This window comes from Ceratotherium simum, chromosome 14, assembly GCF_057802395.1.
Source record: "Ceratotherium simum simum isolate JZ-2026a chromosome 14, ASM5780239v1, whole genome shotgun sequence".
In the NCBI taxonomy this organism is placed as follows: domain Eukaryota; kingdom Metazoa; phylum Chordata; class Mammalia; order Perissodactyla; family Rhinocerotidae; genus Ceratotherium; species Ceratotherium simum.
In genome coordinates, this window is record NC_141913.1 from 7,231,698 (window position 1) to 7,248,356 (window position 16,659).

Consider the following 16,659-nt stretch of genomic DNA (forward strand, 5'->3'; position numbering starts at 1 on the left):
TTCTAATTGATGAAAGAAGTAACAGCATATTTGTATGTTGATCCAGTAATGATCCAGTATAGAAGGGAAAATTGTTGATGCAGAATAGAGAGGAGAGAATTGCTGGAGAATTATCATTGAGGGAATGGGAGGTAGAGCATAAATGAAGGAATTGGGAATTGGCCTCACACAGGGATGATAATAGTCCATTTAGAGTAACAGGAGGGAAGACAGAGTAAGTGTATATAAAAGGTGGTTAGATGTGATGGTGGGGGATTTGTGGACGTTCACTTCTGATTACTTCAGCTTTTGTGGTGACTTGGGCAGCAAGGTCCTCGTTGGAGTGTGGGGATGGGAGAAGAGGAGGGAAGATAGTCAGCTAGGACAGTGGGAGAGTGCATGGGCTAAGGACATGTCATGTGGCTTCTGAACAGCATTAACGGCCCACATGAGATGTGGGATTGTGAATTTAAATGAACTTAAAGCAAGATCAGGCAGTGTAATTTTCTGTTTTGTTCCAGCCACATTGAGTGTACAAAGGCAGGGGAGTCAGTGAAGAGTTGGATTTAACCAGTGTGTCATTTAGCCAAATAAGTACAAAGAAAAAAACGGCAAGGCATTTCAGGGCAAATGATTATAATGTTTGACCTAGGAATTTAACCTGCTTAAGAAGGAAAAGTTGGAACAGAGGGGTGAGGGAGAGTGAAAAGAACACAGGATCAGTGGATTGTAGGTCCTGGTGGGGTTGAAAGGTTATGAGAGTCAGATACTAGAGAGAATAAGCTAGAAAGCTAGAAAGAGGTTGTCAAAAGAGGGACCCTTGAAATTGAGGTGATGGAAAGTTGCAGTTTCTGGTAATGAGGAGTATTGCCATGGCAGTGAGTGGCTAAGGTCAGGTGGAGGAAAAGGTCATTAGAGTAGAGGAGTTCACAGAAATGAGAGACCAGGGCGTTGGAAAGGTTATATTGATATCACTAAGAATTAAGAGAGGAGAGTGACAGGAAACCAGCAGCTAAAATCATCGAGCTATCGGGGGGCTAACCGAGCAGTTTATAGATGATAGCAGCAAGGAAGGATAGTAGGTGTATGGTCTGGTGATGTAAGAGTCAAAGCTGGAGACCTTTAAGGGGAAGGGAGGGAGAGTGGTGAATAAGCATCAGTGAGAAGCAAGGAGGACATCTTCCCCAATTCCAGGCCCAGTGATTTGGGAATTATTACAGAAAGAACAGCCAGGACCAACATTGCCCTCTGCGGAGATTCAGATTTAGGTTAGAGCAAGAAGGACAGTGACAACATTCAGAGAAGTTGAATATACAGGGGACTTTTAGTTCTGGAGCACACAACAGAAGGATTTCAAGAATTGGAGAGGAGTGGGCAACAGGCCTAAAAGAGGGGAATGTGGAGCCTTATAGAATGCAAGCTGGAGAGATGGGTTGTGGGAGCCTGTGGCTTCTGTTCCCATTGCTGTCAATGGGGTTACAAGGCAAGGTGGTATTGGTGCTGGTGCTCCCACAGCAAATGAGGTGATACAGCTGTGGGTGCTGGACAGGGGTGGGAGTTATGACTGGAACAGACCCTAGCTCCTCCCTCACAGTGGAGCAGGCAGCTGTTTAGGGGAAAAAAAGATAAGCCAGCCCTTCTTACCAGAGTAATGACAAGGAGAGATTACTGGGAATACGGCAGACAGACTTTAGTACTTGAATTTGGTGTGCTAGTAAACTGGCTCTCAACACAAAACACAATACTAATTTCTGTGGTATAAATAGTGCCACTTGGCCAATTTCAGGCTTTCAGAGGTTTAACCAAGCAGTTTGCGAAATTCTGGAATATTTGACACCTTGACTCTTGATAGTGGATATGAACTCTCTACCACACCACGCTCTTTAGAGTTGACTCCATTTTCTTTAAAATTGTTTGCCCCATTTGGGAGCTTTGGAGTCAGACGGACCTGAGTACTAATACTAATCCACAGTTTTGCTTCTTTATAACTTGTTACCTTATTGAGCCTCAGTTTCCTGTCTGTAAACTGAGGATATTACCAGCTGTCCCTTGGGTGGTTTTCCTACCTAATGGTTAGACATTAGGTAGGAAAAGTGCCTAGAACAACAGTTCCTGGATGACAGCTACTACTATTATTATTATTGTCCATCACCTTAATATAAAACTTTGTTAAAAGGAATTCAGATGCTAGAGTATATACCTGTATTTTCACATGCAAATATAAGAGTAGAGATTGCAATTAACTTTTTAGAAAGCAGTTGGGTATTACATATCACACGTCTAAGAGCATAGGTTTAATCCATTAATTCTACACCTAGGACCTTTTCCAAAGAAAATAACTGTGTGAAAAATGTCGCAAGAGGATATTTATTTGCAGCACGGTTTATAAGAGAGAAAAGTTAGAATCTGTTTAAATGTCTAACTGTTGTGCAACAGAAGACTCTACATTATTAAAAACAAATAGAATAGAATTGCTTATGTGAAAAGATGGTTCATTATAATATAAAACAGGTTATGAAATAGTAGGTACCAAATGATCCAATTTTTATTAAAAAAATGAAAAGGACAAATATAGCAAACTGTTAACAGTGACTGCCTCTGGGATTTATATACATGTAAATGTTCTTTTAGGTTGCTTGTATTTTCTGAGATTTCAATATGTTTTGCTTTTGTAGTAAGAAAACAATAGAAGAGACATCATGGGTTTGTGGGGTGGGGGAGGGTGCTGTGATGTGAAAAAGATGGAAACATACACTTTGCTTTCTTATTAGTCATGAGTGACTCTGTAGCAGTCTGCTCCATTCTGCTGTCCAGACCCAAGCCCAGTCCCATGACTACGCTAGATGAGGGACAGGAGAGGCAAAGAGCCATGGTCATTGCCGTAGGGGCCTGGCCACAATTCAAGAACTAGAGTTTAGTTGATCCCCGTTAAATTCAGTCTCTTTAGGGATTTGGATGATTTTCAGCTAGGAGAGAAAATCAAAATAGGGTTGAGGTGGAAAGCATCTATCAAAGGCGACTTGAAAGAAAAAAATGTAAGATGTAAGGGCAAGTTAGCAGTTACAGGCCATCCTAAAAAGATGAACTGCTGTTTCTTTTAAAGCCTTTCCATGAATGTTATTGAATTAGCACAATCCATTTTCAAGAAACAGGACCTTGTGATTGTCACAAGTTACTCAAGCAATTAGAAACCAGGAAATTTACTCTTGTGTAAACCAGTTCATGAGTCACAGTTAAACAAGTACAGTGACAAAGCTGGCAGATCCAGTGCTGTTCTTATATCAGATGACTTCTCAGATAATTGAAATATTTTCTGAAATCTGTTTTCCTTGAGCTAAGTAAAAAGGAAGTTGCATGTCCTAACAAAATTATTTTTTATTCTATTGTTCAACAGATGTGAGAGTAAGTCAGCTTTTTAATTATGTGTATAGTACTAATAAAAGGGAACATCAGCATTGTTAATTGTAAAAATTAGGTAATTAAAGTAAAATAATTTACTGGTGAGCAGTTCTGGGAACAAGCTAGACCAGGAGAGTAGCCCTGAGCTGGGTAGGCATATGGACACACCCTCCCCTCCCCTCCCCTCCTTTCCCCTCTCTTTTCCTCTCCTCCCTTTTTGTTTCTCTCTTTCTCCCTTCCTCCCTTCCGTCCTCCCTCCCTCTCTTTTTCCTTTTTTCTACAAAGAAATCACCTGCCCTATGCCAGACACTGTTCTAGGCATCAAGGGCATAACAGAGGATAAAACAGACAAAAACCTCTGGTTGTGTGGATTTACATTCTATTATTTATAGACAATATAAAAATAAATGTATATAAAATATTATACAGTATGGTGCTATGAAGAAAAATAAAGGAGGCCAAAGGATAGAGCATAACTAGGCAGGGGGTGGGTTGGACAGAGAAGAGAGGGTATATTTTAGAAGGTCTCTCTTTTGAGGTGACATTTGAGCAGAGATCTGGATGATATGAGGGAATAAGCCAGGCAGAAGAAAAAGCAGATGTGAAGACCCTGCAGTGAGAGGGCACCCAGGTGGTCCAAGAACATCAAGGAGGAGAGTGTGGCTAGGGGAGATGGTAGATGAGGTCATACAGGTAGCAGGGAGCCAGGTCATGTAGGGCCCTGTCGGCCACAGTAAGCACTCAGTGAATTCAGAAACCACTAGAGAGCTGTGTTTGTTACAACAGCTAGTACTGCTCTAAGTAATACAAATACTGACGTACATATTCAACACATATTTATTTGAGGGCTATTAAATATTTAATTCCCTCTTACCTAGGAATAATTCAACTCACAGGTGATATAATTGTATTATTACATGTAGGTCTCCTCATTTCAATAATCAGTAATGCATGAGATATTTTTAATCAAATTTCTGAGTTTTTCTCTTACTGCTGATTTGTTGTTTGGACATTTGTTTTGTTCTCTAGGATTTGCTAGCAAACAAGTAAGGTGATAAAGGTTTTTTTTATTATTGTGGTAAAAAACGCATAAAATTTACCTTCTTAACCATTTTTAAGTGTATAGTTGGGTAGTGTAACTATATTCACATTGTTGTGTAACAGATCTTCAGAACCTTTTCATCTTGCAAAACTGAAACTCTGTACCCATTAAACAACTCCCCATTCCCTGTCATCCACCATTCTACTTTCTGTCTCTATGAATTTGACTACTCTAGATGTCTCATATAAGTAAAATCATACAATGTTTGTCTTTTTGTGACTGGCTTATTCCACTTAGCATAATATTGTTCTCAAGGTTCATCCATGTTGTAGCATGTGTCAGAATTTCCTTCCTCGTTAAGGTTGAAGACTATTCCACTGTTTGTATACACCACATTTTCTTTATCTGTTCATCCGTTGGTGGTCACTTGGGTTGCTTCCCTCTCTTCGCTTTTGTGAATTGTACTGCTTGAACGTGAATGTGAAACCTGAGAGTTTTGAGCAGTGACATGATCTGGTCTCTCTTTTGTTCAAAAAACAAACAAACTTCACTCTGGTTCTTCTCTTTCTCCAGCTAATAGGTAAGCAGAGACTTTGTGTTTGTTTCTTTTGTGTTCCTAATGCTTACAGACTAGTCTAGCATTCAAACATTTGAAGAAATATATAACAGAACTAAACACACTGTGCTGCAAACTCTGGAGGCCATCATGTGATTTACATTGTATTAAGTCACACATATGTTGGGGCAGTGGTTGTTTACTATATGGGGATCACAGAGCTCATTGAAAATCTGATGAAAAATATGAAACTTTCCCCAGAAAAGCAAACCACAAATATACTAAAATGTTTACCTACAATGTCACTGGGCTCTTGAACTCCTGACACCCACAGAAGGACTTCATACATAACTAGGGTGTTGACTGTTCTTATACTCTTTGGCCTATATTGGTGGCTTGGAGTGCTCATCCTCCAGTGATATTGGAGATGTCATGGATTCAGTCCGTGAGCAGGCAGTGCCACTTACTACAAATTGTAGGCTACATAGCACTCAGAGTTTTCATCAGCCTCATTTTGTGGCACGACAGATCTACCCCAGCTTTACACAACACACCTGATTCTGAGTCTTCAGCTGTGCCTGAGTCCCTAACTCCTGGCTGCTTCTAGATGCAGACATCAGGAGACCATGGCTGCATCCCTTTTATTGCTGTGTTTTTCTCTTCTGTTTCTGGTCCATGGAGTTGCTGATCTTCTTTTGAGCATGGCTGTGTCTCATAAACATTTAAAAAAATTTTTATCTGTCATTTATCTGGGGTCTGTTTGATGTGGGATAACAATTACAAAGGGTGAGCCCACAGTACCACATGACTGAGAAGTTCCCCTTCACTGGCTATCCACTAAGCCAGTGTATGAATTGATAGATATTGAGGAGGAAGAGTGATTCGACTCAACTCAGCAGACATAGTTTTGTACCTAGTATGCAAATTTCTAGAGAGAAAAGTAAAAACAAAAATTTAACGTCAAGCACTTAGGATCATTGCTTGGAAAAGATTTCTTTGCCAAAAGGCCCAAGCAAAGCCTTTTGTGTATATGTTTCAGAGTTATGAAGTAGAATGAAACTAAAAGTTTAATCTGTTTTTTACTGCCATTTCTTTCCTAACTAAAGAAATGAAGGGATTTTTATCTCATCTCTGATGTTGCTGGCTGTGTGAGTTAGGATGCTTTCAACTGCAAGCAACAAAAAGTAGCTCAGCCTTTCATGTTTATATGTATGTATATTTGTGTGTCCATGTGTGTGTTTATAGAAACTTATTTATATATGTACACACACATACATACATTCTGAAGAGGCCTGGAAGCAATAGGGGCACCCTTGTAACACTGAGCACACCTAGCCACCCAGATCTTGGTTTCTAAATAGCCTTCCCCACTAAAAGTAGCCAAGGTTCCTGGAGAAATGGCTGATTCCAGGGCTGGGGCAGGGAAAGTACAAGATGAGGCCAGAACATCTTATTGTGTTGAGAACTAAGGAAGTACACAAAATATTATGAGGGAGCATGTCCATGCAACAGGATACTATTTGCCATTAAAAAGGAACAAAGTGGAATGCAGGTCAAGATGGTGGCATAGGCAGACTCTGAACTCACCTCCTCCCACGGACACAGCCAATTTACAACTACTCGTGGAAAAATTACCCCTGAGACAGAACTGAAAACTGAATAAGAGGAACTCCTGCAACAAAGGACAATCCTAATTGAGGTGGAAGAGGCAGAAACTCCCTTCTGGATAGAAAAAACACTGGATAGCTTCACGGCCGCCGGGGAGCAGCCCAAAGGTACGCAGCCCTCCATGGAGGAGCGGGGCTTGAGCTGGGGAGCGCCCCCGCTATGGGCATTTTGTGGCCCCAGCACAATCGAGACGAGTGGCATAACATCTGACTTTGCCTGCTACTAAAACATTGGGGAGTACCCCCAGAAAAGCTGGTTCACAAAGTAATTAAAACCGGCTCTTAAAGGGCCCACGCGCAAACTCACCCATTTGAGAAAGCATCCTAAAATCACCAGAAAGAAAGGTGCATAGTGCTTTGGTGAAAAGAGACTCACCTGATAGGCCCTGAGTGCATCTCGGTGAGAGGTGAGACCTCTCCAGGGACTGGGACATTGGCAGCAGCCATTGTTGTGGCCTGGTGTGGGCGTGCTGACACAGACGCCATTGGAGTTCTCCCTGGGGCCTGCTAGCCCAGGTCTGCCCCACCCACTAGAGTACCGATTTAATCCAGCTCAGCCAGGGCAGGCAGCCCATCCTAGAGACTGTCCCCACCCAACAACAAGCCGTCAGGCAACGTGTGGGCCTGCATAGATTGGTGACTGGATTCTCTGCAGCCTGGCAACTGAGCCGACTTCAGTGGGGTAGGGTGTGCACAAGGAGCGGGTGGAGAGTGTGGGGCGGTGGTGGAATGTGTGGGGCTCCCGCCGTGGAGAGACTGGGTCTGCTTCGGGAGGTCGGGGTACGCACATGGGGCAGGACTGTGTTGACTGTGTGTGTGGACCTGTGGGCGGCAGGTCTTGTCAGCTGCAGAAGACTTGTGCTTCTCAAAGACCCACATAGGGGGTTTGCCCCACCTTCCAAAGCCTGAAACAATTGGGTGCTCCTGTGCCTGAGGCCAGCCCCACCCAGCTGCAATTCTCAGAGAGCTGACAAGAGACCTAAAGGCTGGAGGCTTATAGCAATTGTAAGCCCCTGAGCCTAACAACGTGTCATGCTGGGGGCCTACTCACTTTAAAGAAATACTGCGACACAATTGTGGTATTAGAACTTGCAGCCAACTGTGCTGGGGCTCCCCACACCTGATAAAGAGACTGAAGGGCCCACAACAACTACAAACGCCTGAGCATTACAACAGCTGACGAGGAGCATAACTCGGCCTACCTGGGCGCCTACAGGGAGTGCAAACAGGCCACAACAGAAGGACACATGTAAGCAACATAGGGGTCACCCCTGGAACATTGAGAACTGAGGGAAGCACACTGCAGGCCTCCTAAGGCATCACTTGTATAAGGTCACCTATCCAAGAGCAGGAGACGTAGCTGACCTACCTAATACGTAGACACAAGCACAGGGAAAGAGACAAAATGAGGAGGCAAAGGAATACATTCCAAGTAAGGGAACAGGACAAAACCCCAGAAAAGGAACTAAATGAAACAGAAATGAGCAACCTACCTGACAGAGAGTTCAAACTAAGAGTGTTAAGGATGCTCACTGATGTGGGGAGAAGAACAGATGAACTCAATGAGCATGTCAACAAAGAAATGGAGGATATAAAAAAGAACCAATCAGAAATGAAGAATACGATACTGGAAATGAAAAATTCACTAGAGGGACTCAAAAGCAGAGTGGAGGATACAGAAGAACAGATCTGCGAGCTTGATGAAAGACTAGAAGAAAATACCCAAGCTGAACAGGTAAAAGAGAAAAGAATTAAAAAGAGTGAGGACAGTCTAAGGGACCTCTGGGACAACATCAAGCACACTAACATCCGTGTTATAGGTGTCCCGGAAGGAGAAGAGCAAGACAAAGGGGCAGAGAATCTATTTCAAGAAATAATAGATGAGGGCTGGCCCCTTGGCTTGGTGGTTAAGTGCGCGCGCTCCGCTGCTGGCGGCCCAGGTTCAGATCCCGGGCGCGCACCAATGTACCGCTTCTCTGGCCATGCTGAGGTCGCGTCCCATGTACAGCAACTAGAAGGATGTGCATCTATGACATACAACTATCTACTGGGGCTTTGGGGGGAAATAAATAAATGAATGAATGAAAGAAATAATAGATGAAAACTTCCCTAACCTAAGGAAGGAAGCAGACATCCAGGTACAGGAAGCACAGAGAGCCCCAAACAAGATAAACCCAAAGAGGCCCACACCAAGACACATCATAATCAAAATGTCTAGAATTAAAGATAAAGAGAGAATCCTAAAAGCCACCAGAGAAAGACAAGTTACAGGCAAAGGAAACCCCATAAGGCTATCAGCTGACTTCTCAGCAGAAACCTTACAGGCTAGACGAGAGTGACACGATATATTTAAAGTTCTAAAAGGAAAAAACTTACAGCCAAGAATACTCTACCCAAAATGGAAGGAGAGATCAAAAATTTCCCAGACAAGCAAAAATTAAAGGAGTTTGTCACCAAGAAATCAGTGCTACAAGAAATGTTAAAGGGACTGATTTAAGGGGAAAAGAGAAGACCATAAATAGGAAAAATTATCTATTTCCATGATAAGAGGGCAATGGATACAAATGCACAAAAAAGAGGTTAGATATGATATCAAAAACATAAAAGGAGGGAGGAGGGGAGTTAAAGAGTAGAGCTTTCAGACAGAGGTCAAACTAAAGAGACCATCAATTCTGTATAGAAGGAGAAAGGAACAGAGAAGGACTACTAAAACCCTGAGAAAAAAAGTTAAAAAATGGCAGTAAGTACATACTTATTAATAGCTACTTTAAACGTTAATAGACTAAATGCCCCAATTAAAAGGCATAGGGTGGCTGATTGGATAAAACACCAAGACCCATATATATGCTGCGTACAAGAGGCACACTTCAGACGTAGACACTCACAAACTGAAAGTGAAGGGATGGAAAAAGATACTCCATGCAAATGGCAATGAAAAGAAAGCTGGGGTAGCAGTACTCATATCAGACAAAATAGACTTTAAAACAAAAACGGTAAAAAGAGACAAAGAAGGGCATTACATAATGATCAAGTGAACAATCCAACAAGAGGATATAACACTTGTAAATATCTGTGCACCCAATGTAGGTGCACCTAAATATATAAAGCAATTATTAACAGACATCAAAAGAAAAATAGACAGTAACACAATAATCCTAGGGGACTTTAACACTCCACTTACAGCAATGGATAGATTATCTGAACTGAAGATCAATAAGGAAACATTGGCCTTAAATGACACACTAGAACAGATGGACCTAGTAGATATATACAGAGCATTCCATCCAAAAACCGAAGAATACACGTTCTTTTCAAATGCACATGGAACGTTCTCCAGGATTGATCACATATTAGGCCACAAAACAAGTCTCCATAAATTTAAGAAGATTGAAATATTACCAAGCATCTTTTCTGACCACAACGGTATGAAACTGGAAATCAACTATAGAAAGAAAATCAGAAAAACCACAAATACATGGAGATTAAACAAAATGCTACTGAAAAACGACTGGGTCAATGAAGAAATGAAAGAAGAAATCAAAAAATACCTGGAGACAAATGAAAATGAAAATACGACATGCCAGAATTTATGGGATACAGCAAAAGCGGTTCTAAGAGGGAAGTTTATAGCGATACAGGCCTATCTCAACAAACAAGAAAAATCTCAAATAAACAATCTAACAATGCACCTAAAGGAACTGGAAAAAGAAGAACAAACAAAGCCCCAAATCAGTAGAAGAAGGGAAATAATAAAAATCAGAGCAGAAATAAATGAAATAGAGACTAAAAATACAATAGAAAGAATTAATAAAACCAAGAGCTGGTTCTTTGAAAAGATCAACAAAATTGACAAACCTTTAGCTAGACTCACCAAGAAAAAAAGAGAGAAGGCACAAATAAGTAAAATCAGAAATGAAAGAGGAGAAATTACAACAGACACCTCAGAAATACAAAAGATTATAAGAGAGTACTGTGAAAAATTATATGCCAACCAATTCGACAATCTGGGAGAAATGAATAAATTCTTAGAATCATACAACCTTCCAAAACTGGATCAAGAAGAAGTAGAGAATTTGAATAGACCAATCACCAGTAAGGAGATCAAAACAGTAATCACAAACCTCCCCAAAAATGAAAGTCCAGGACCAGACGGCTTCCCTGGTGAATTCTACCAAACATTCAAAGAAGACTTAATACCTATCCTTCTCAAACTCTTCCAAAAAATTGAGGGGGAGTGGAAGCTCCCTAACTCATTCTACGAAGCTGACATTACCCTGATACCAAAACCAGACAAGGACAACACAAAAAAAGAAAATTCAGGGCAATATCACTGATGAACATCAATGCAAAAATCCTCAACAAAATACTAGCAAATCGCATACAACAATACGTTAAAAAGATTATACACCATGATCAAGTGGGATTTATTCCAGGTATGCAGGGATGGTTCAACATTTGCAAATCAATCAACGTAATACACCACATTAATAAAGTGAAGAATAAAAATCACATGATCATCTCAATAGATGCAGAGAAAGCATTTGACAAGATACAGCATCCATTTATGATAAAAACTCTGAATAAAATGGGTATAGAAGGAAAGTACCTCAACACAATAAAGACCATATATGAGAAACCCACAGCTAATATCATTCTCAATGGTGAAAAACTGAAAGCTATCCCTCTAAGAACAGGAACCAGACAAGGATGCCCACTGTCACCACTCCTATTTAACATAGTACTGGAAGTCCTAGCCAGAGCAATCAGGCAAGAGAAAGAAATAAAAGGGATCCAAATTGGAAAGGAAGAAGTAAAACTGTCACTATTTGCAGATGACATGATTTTATATATAGAAAACCCTAAAGAATCCACCAGAAAACTTTTAGAAGTAATAAATGAATACGGTAAAGTTGCAGGATATAAAATCAACATACAAAAATCAGTTGCATTTCTATACACTAACAATGAAGTAGCAGAAAGAGAAATTAAGAATACCATCCCATTTACAATTGCAACAAAAAGAATAAAATACCTAGGAATAAACTTAACCAAAGAGGTGAAAGATCTATACACCAAAAACTATAAAACATTGCTGAAAGAAATTGAAGAAGACACAAAGAAATGGAAAGATATTCTGTGCTCTTGGATTAGAAGAACTAACATAGTTAAGATGTCCATACTTCCTAAAGCCATCTATAGATTCAATGCAATCCCTATCCAAGTTCCAACAACATTTTTCACAGAAATAGAACAAAGAATCCTAAAATTTATATGGAACAACAAAAGACCCCGAATAGCTAAAGGAATCCTGAGAAAAAAGAACAAAGCTGGAGATATCACACTCCCTGATTTCAAAATATACTACAAAGCTATAGTAACCGAAACTGCATGGTACTGGCACAAAAACAGACACACAGATCAATGGAATAGAATCGAAAGCCCAGAAATAAACCCACACATCTATGGACAGCTAATCTTTGACAAAGGAGCCCAGAACATACAATGGGGAAAAGAAAGTCTCTTCAACAAATGGTGTTGGGAAAACTGGATAGCCATATGCAAAAAAATGAAAGTAGACCCTTACCTTACACCATACACAAAAATTAACTCCAAATGGATTAAAGACTTGAGTGTAAGACCTGAAACTATGAAACTTCTAGAAGAAAACATAGGCAGTACGCTCTTCGACATGGGTCATAGCAATGTATTTTCAAGCACCATGTCTGACTGGGCAAGAGAAACAATCGAAAAAATAAACAAATGGGACTACATCAAACTAAAAAGCTTCTGCACAGCAAAGGAAACCATCAATAAAACGAAAAGACAACCTAACAATTGGGAGAAGATATGTGCAAACCATACGTCCGATCAGGGGTTAATCTCCAAAATAAAGAACTCATGCATCTCAACAGCGAAAAAACTAACAACCCGATTAAGAAATGGGCAAAAGACCTGAACAGACATTTCTCCAACGAAGATATACAGATGGCCAACAGACACATGAAAAGATGTTCAAAATCATTAACTATCAGGGAAATGCAAATCAAAACTACAATGAGGTATCACTTCATGCCCGTCAGAATGGCTATAATTAACAAGACAGGAAACAACATGTGTTGGAGAGGATGTGAAGAGAAGGGAACTCTCATACACTGCTGGTGGGAGTGCAAAGTGGTGCAGCCACTATGGAAAACAGTATGGAGATTCCTCAAAAAATCAAGGATAGAACTACCACATGATCCAGCTATTCCACTGCTGGGTATTTATCCAAAGAACTTGAAAACACCAATGCGTAAAGATACATGCACCCCTGTGTCCATTGTAGCATTATTCACAATAGCCAAGACTTGGAAGCAACCTAAGTGCCCATCAAGGGACGAATGGATAAAGAAGATGCGGTGTATATACACAGTGGAATACTACTCAGCTAAAAGAAACGATGAAATCCAGCCATTTGTGACATCATGGATGGACATTGAGGGTATTATGCAAAGTGAAATAAGTCAGAGGGAGAAGGTCAAATACCCTGATTTCCTTCATTAAGTAGCAGATAATAACAATAAAAAACAAACACATAGAGACAGAGATTGGATTGGTGGTTACCAGAGGGGAAGCGAGGAGGGAGGAGGGCGAAAGGGATAATTTGGCACATGTGTTTGGTGATGGGCTGTAATTAGTATTTGGGTGGTGAACATGATGTAATCTATGCAGAAATAGATGTACACCTGAAATTTATACAATGTTATAAACCAATGTTACTGCAAAAAAAAAAAAAGGGAACAAAGTACTTAGACATGCTACAACGTGGATGAACCTCAAAAACATGCTATGTGAAAAAATTGAGACGCAAAAGACCACATCTTATGTGATTTCATTTATATGAAATGTCCAGAAAAGGAGATCTATAGAAACAGAAAATAGATGAGTGGTTTTCTGGAGCTGGGAGTTGGAAGTAACTGCAAATGGGCGTGAAGTTTGTTTTTGGAGTGATAAAAAATTAAAATTTGAAAATTAGATTGTGATCGTTACACAATTTTGTAAACTTATTAAAAAGCACTAAATTGTACACTTTGAATTAAATAGGTGAATTTTATGGTAAGTAAATTATACCTCTCTAAGGCGGTTTAAAAAAAGTTGTGGGATTTGTCAAAAGGACTCAGAAGTTAGCTTGAAGAAGCTCACACTGGGCAAATCTGAGAATATTCGGGAAGCATCAGAATAAATAATGACAGTGAATTAAATCTGTTATGGAATAAAATAATCCATGAGTATATTTGATATATAAATAAATATATGAATAAATAAATGGGAGAGAAAGGAAAGTCTTTCTTTACACTAGATTGCCAACTAATAAATGTAGAAGGAATTATGGGTAGAACATCATCATTTTCCAAACATCATAGTAATAATTGGTTTAGGTGAGAATCATCAGTGGTTATTAAAACTAGCCAATGAAAGTTTGATGAGGGCTATGATGATGACATAATTTCAGTGGAGTTACCCATAAATTACGTATTGATTTCAAAGGGAAAGAGAGTACACTAGAGTAATCTGGCAGAACCACCTGACTGTATTCATTTTCTGTTGCTGTGTAACAATGTCCAGAAAAATTATTACCACAAATTTAGCAGCTTAAAAGAATCACACATTTATTATCTCACAGTTTCTGTGAGTCAGAAGTCTGGGCATGGCTTTGCTGGGTCCTCTACTCAGGGTCCGGTAAGACTATAATCCAGGTGTCAGTCACGGCTAGGTTGTCTGGAGGCTCTACTGGGGAAGGTCCACTTACTGCTCGTGTGCGTGTTGGACTGACAGGTTAATTTTTTTGCTGGCCATTTGCTGAAGGATGCCCTCAGCTCCTAAAGGCTGTCTGCAGTTCCTCGCCATGTCGGTTTCCCAACATGGCCACTTGCTTCCTCACAGCCAGCAAGGGAGAGGAGACTCCAGCAAGATGGAAGCTACATCGTATGTAACATAATCACATACTTGTAATCATGAACATCCTGTCACCTTTGCTGTCTTCTCTTGGTTAGAAACAAGTCACAGGTCCCACCCACGCTCAAGGGAGAACGCACAGGGCATGAACATCAGGAGGAAGGGATCACGGGGGCACTTCAGAGTCTGTTGGCCACAGTGATCAAAGTTAACATCACCAGTATTGGGACAAACCAACATCATGTGCCTCCTGTTCCACTGAAAGGGAAACAGTACCACTTCTGAGGTATTCCTGCCAAGTGTGCAGAAACCAGGGAAACATGAGACAGACGAGAAACTTGGCCTGTATCCTTCAAAAGTGTCATTGTCATGAAAGACAAGGCCAAGGAACCATTCTATATTAAAGGAGACTAAAGAGACATGTCAACAAATGTAATGGGTGATCCTGGGTTAGGAAAAATAGCTATAAAGGACGTATTTTGGAGACGGTGAAATTTGAGTATAGACTGTGGATTAGATTGTATCAATGTTAAATTTTCTGATTTTGATAATTGTGCTGTGGTCATCATCTAAGACATGTCCTTTTTAGGAAATAAACACTACAATATTTGGAGAGGAGATGGGCGTGATGTATGCAACTTACTCTCAAATGGTTTAGAAAGATAATGTGTGTGTGTGTGTGTGTGTGTGTGTATGAGAGAGAGAGAGAATGTGAGAACATAAAGCAAATGGGGCAAAATATTAACTATTGATAAATTTGGTTAAAAGATATACAGGAAATCTTAGGACTATTTTTGAGACTTTTCTGTAAGTTTAAAATTATATTGAGATGAAAAATTCCAAAAAACTTAAACTGACTTAAATGACAAGGATGTTTATTGGCATAAAAGCTGTAAGTCCAAAGGGGTGGGCTTCAGGGTTGGCTTTATTTAGCAGCTCAACAATCTTATGAAATACCCAGGTTCTTTCTGTCTTTCCACTCTATAGCCCACAGTGTGAGCTTCATCCTAAAGCTGGTTCCTCTTGAGGTTGTAGATGGTTGCCAGTAACAATCACGTCTGCGTACTTTCTTATTGAGCCAATAAATGTCTTTGGCATTTAAGTCAGTTTAAGTTTTTTGGAAGTTTTCATTTTGATATGATTTTAAACTTAAAGAAAAGTCTCAAATAGTCTAAAGAAATCCTGTTTATCTTTTACCCAGATTTATCCACTTGAAGAGACAGTCATTCCCAGAAGTCCTCCCAGCAAACCTTTCTTTGTCTTTAATCAACTTGCATACTATGGCTTGCCTGTTCCTGAACCAATCCCTGATAAGGGCTATAAGATTACAGTGTATATTCTTCCAGTGGCGTGTGTGTATGTGTAAAATGCATTACACATGCATGAAATTATACATGTTGCTTTGGAACTGGCTTTCTCACATAATTCATTGTGAATATTTTGCATTTCATTAAATATTTGGTAATACGGTAATTATATAGTATTAAGTTGTAAGGCTGTACATTTAACTGGTCCTATAGAGTAGAACAGTAGGATTCCAGTTTTTTTATGTTACAGTCACGCACTGCAGACTGATGTTTCAGTCAATGATGGGCCACGTATACGACGGTGGTCTGTCTCATAAGGTTAGTACCATTATAGCCTATATGTGTAGTAGGCTGCACCATCTTGGTTTGTGTGAGTACACTCTATGATGTTCGCATAGTGATGAAATCACCTAATGATGCCTTCCTCAGAATGTATCCTTGTCGTCATGCGACACATGACTGTGTAAATAATTCTTGGGTAAACAGATTAAATCTTACATCTAGGAATTTATCATAAGGAAATATTCAGAGAAGAGGAATAGCTAGACCAAAGGGTATACACATTTTTTAGACTTGACATATTTCCCCATTGTCCACCCAAGAGATTATGCCAATTTATGATCCTACCAATGATGTGAAAGAATGTTCACTTTCCTGAACATTCAGTGATATTGAGTATCAACATTTAAAGGTATTTTTCTAAATGGGTAGGCAAAAAATGACATTAAAAATATGTACTTCTCTGGTAGTGTGATTGAACCTTTTAACAACAAC

The 16,659-nt window shown here is 39.9% G+C and overlaps 1 protein-coding gene across 4 annotated transcripts in view; it reads left to right on the top strand.

Moving 5' to 3' along the window:
* SPIRE1 (spire type actin nucleation factor 1) overlaps positions 1–16,659 on the top strand; it is a 250,744-nt gene that overhangs the window by 42,320 nt on the left and 191,765 nt on the right. The window lies entirely within an intron of this gene.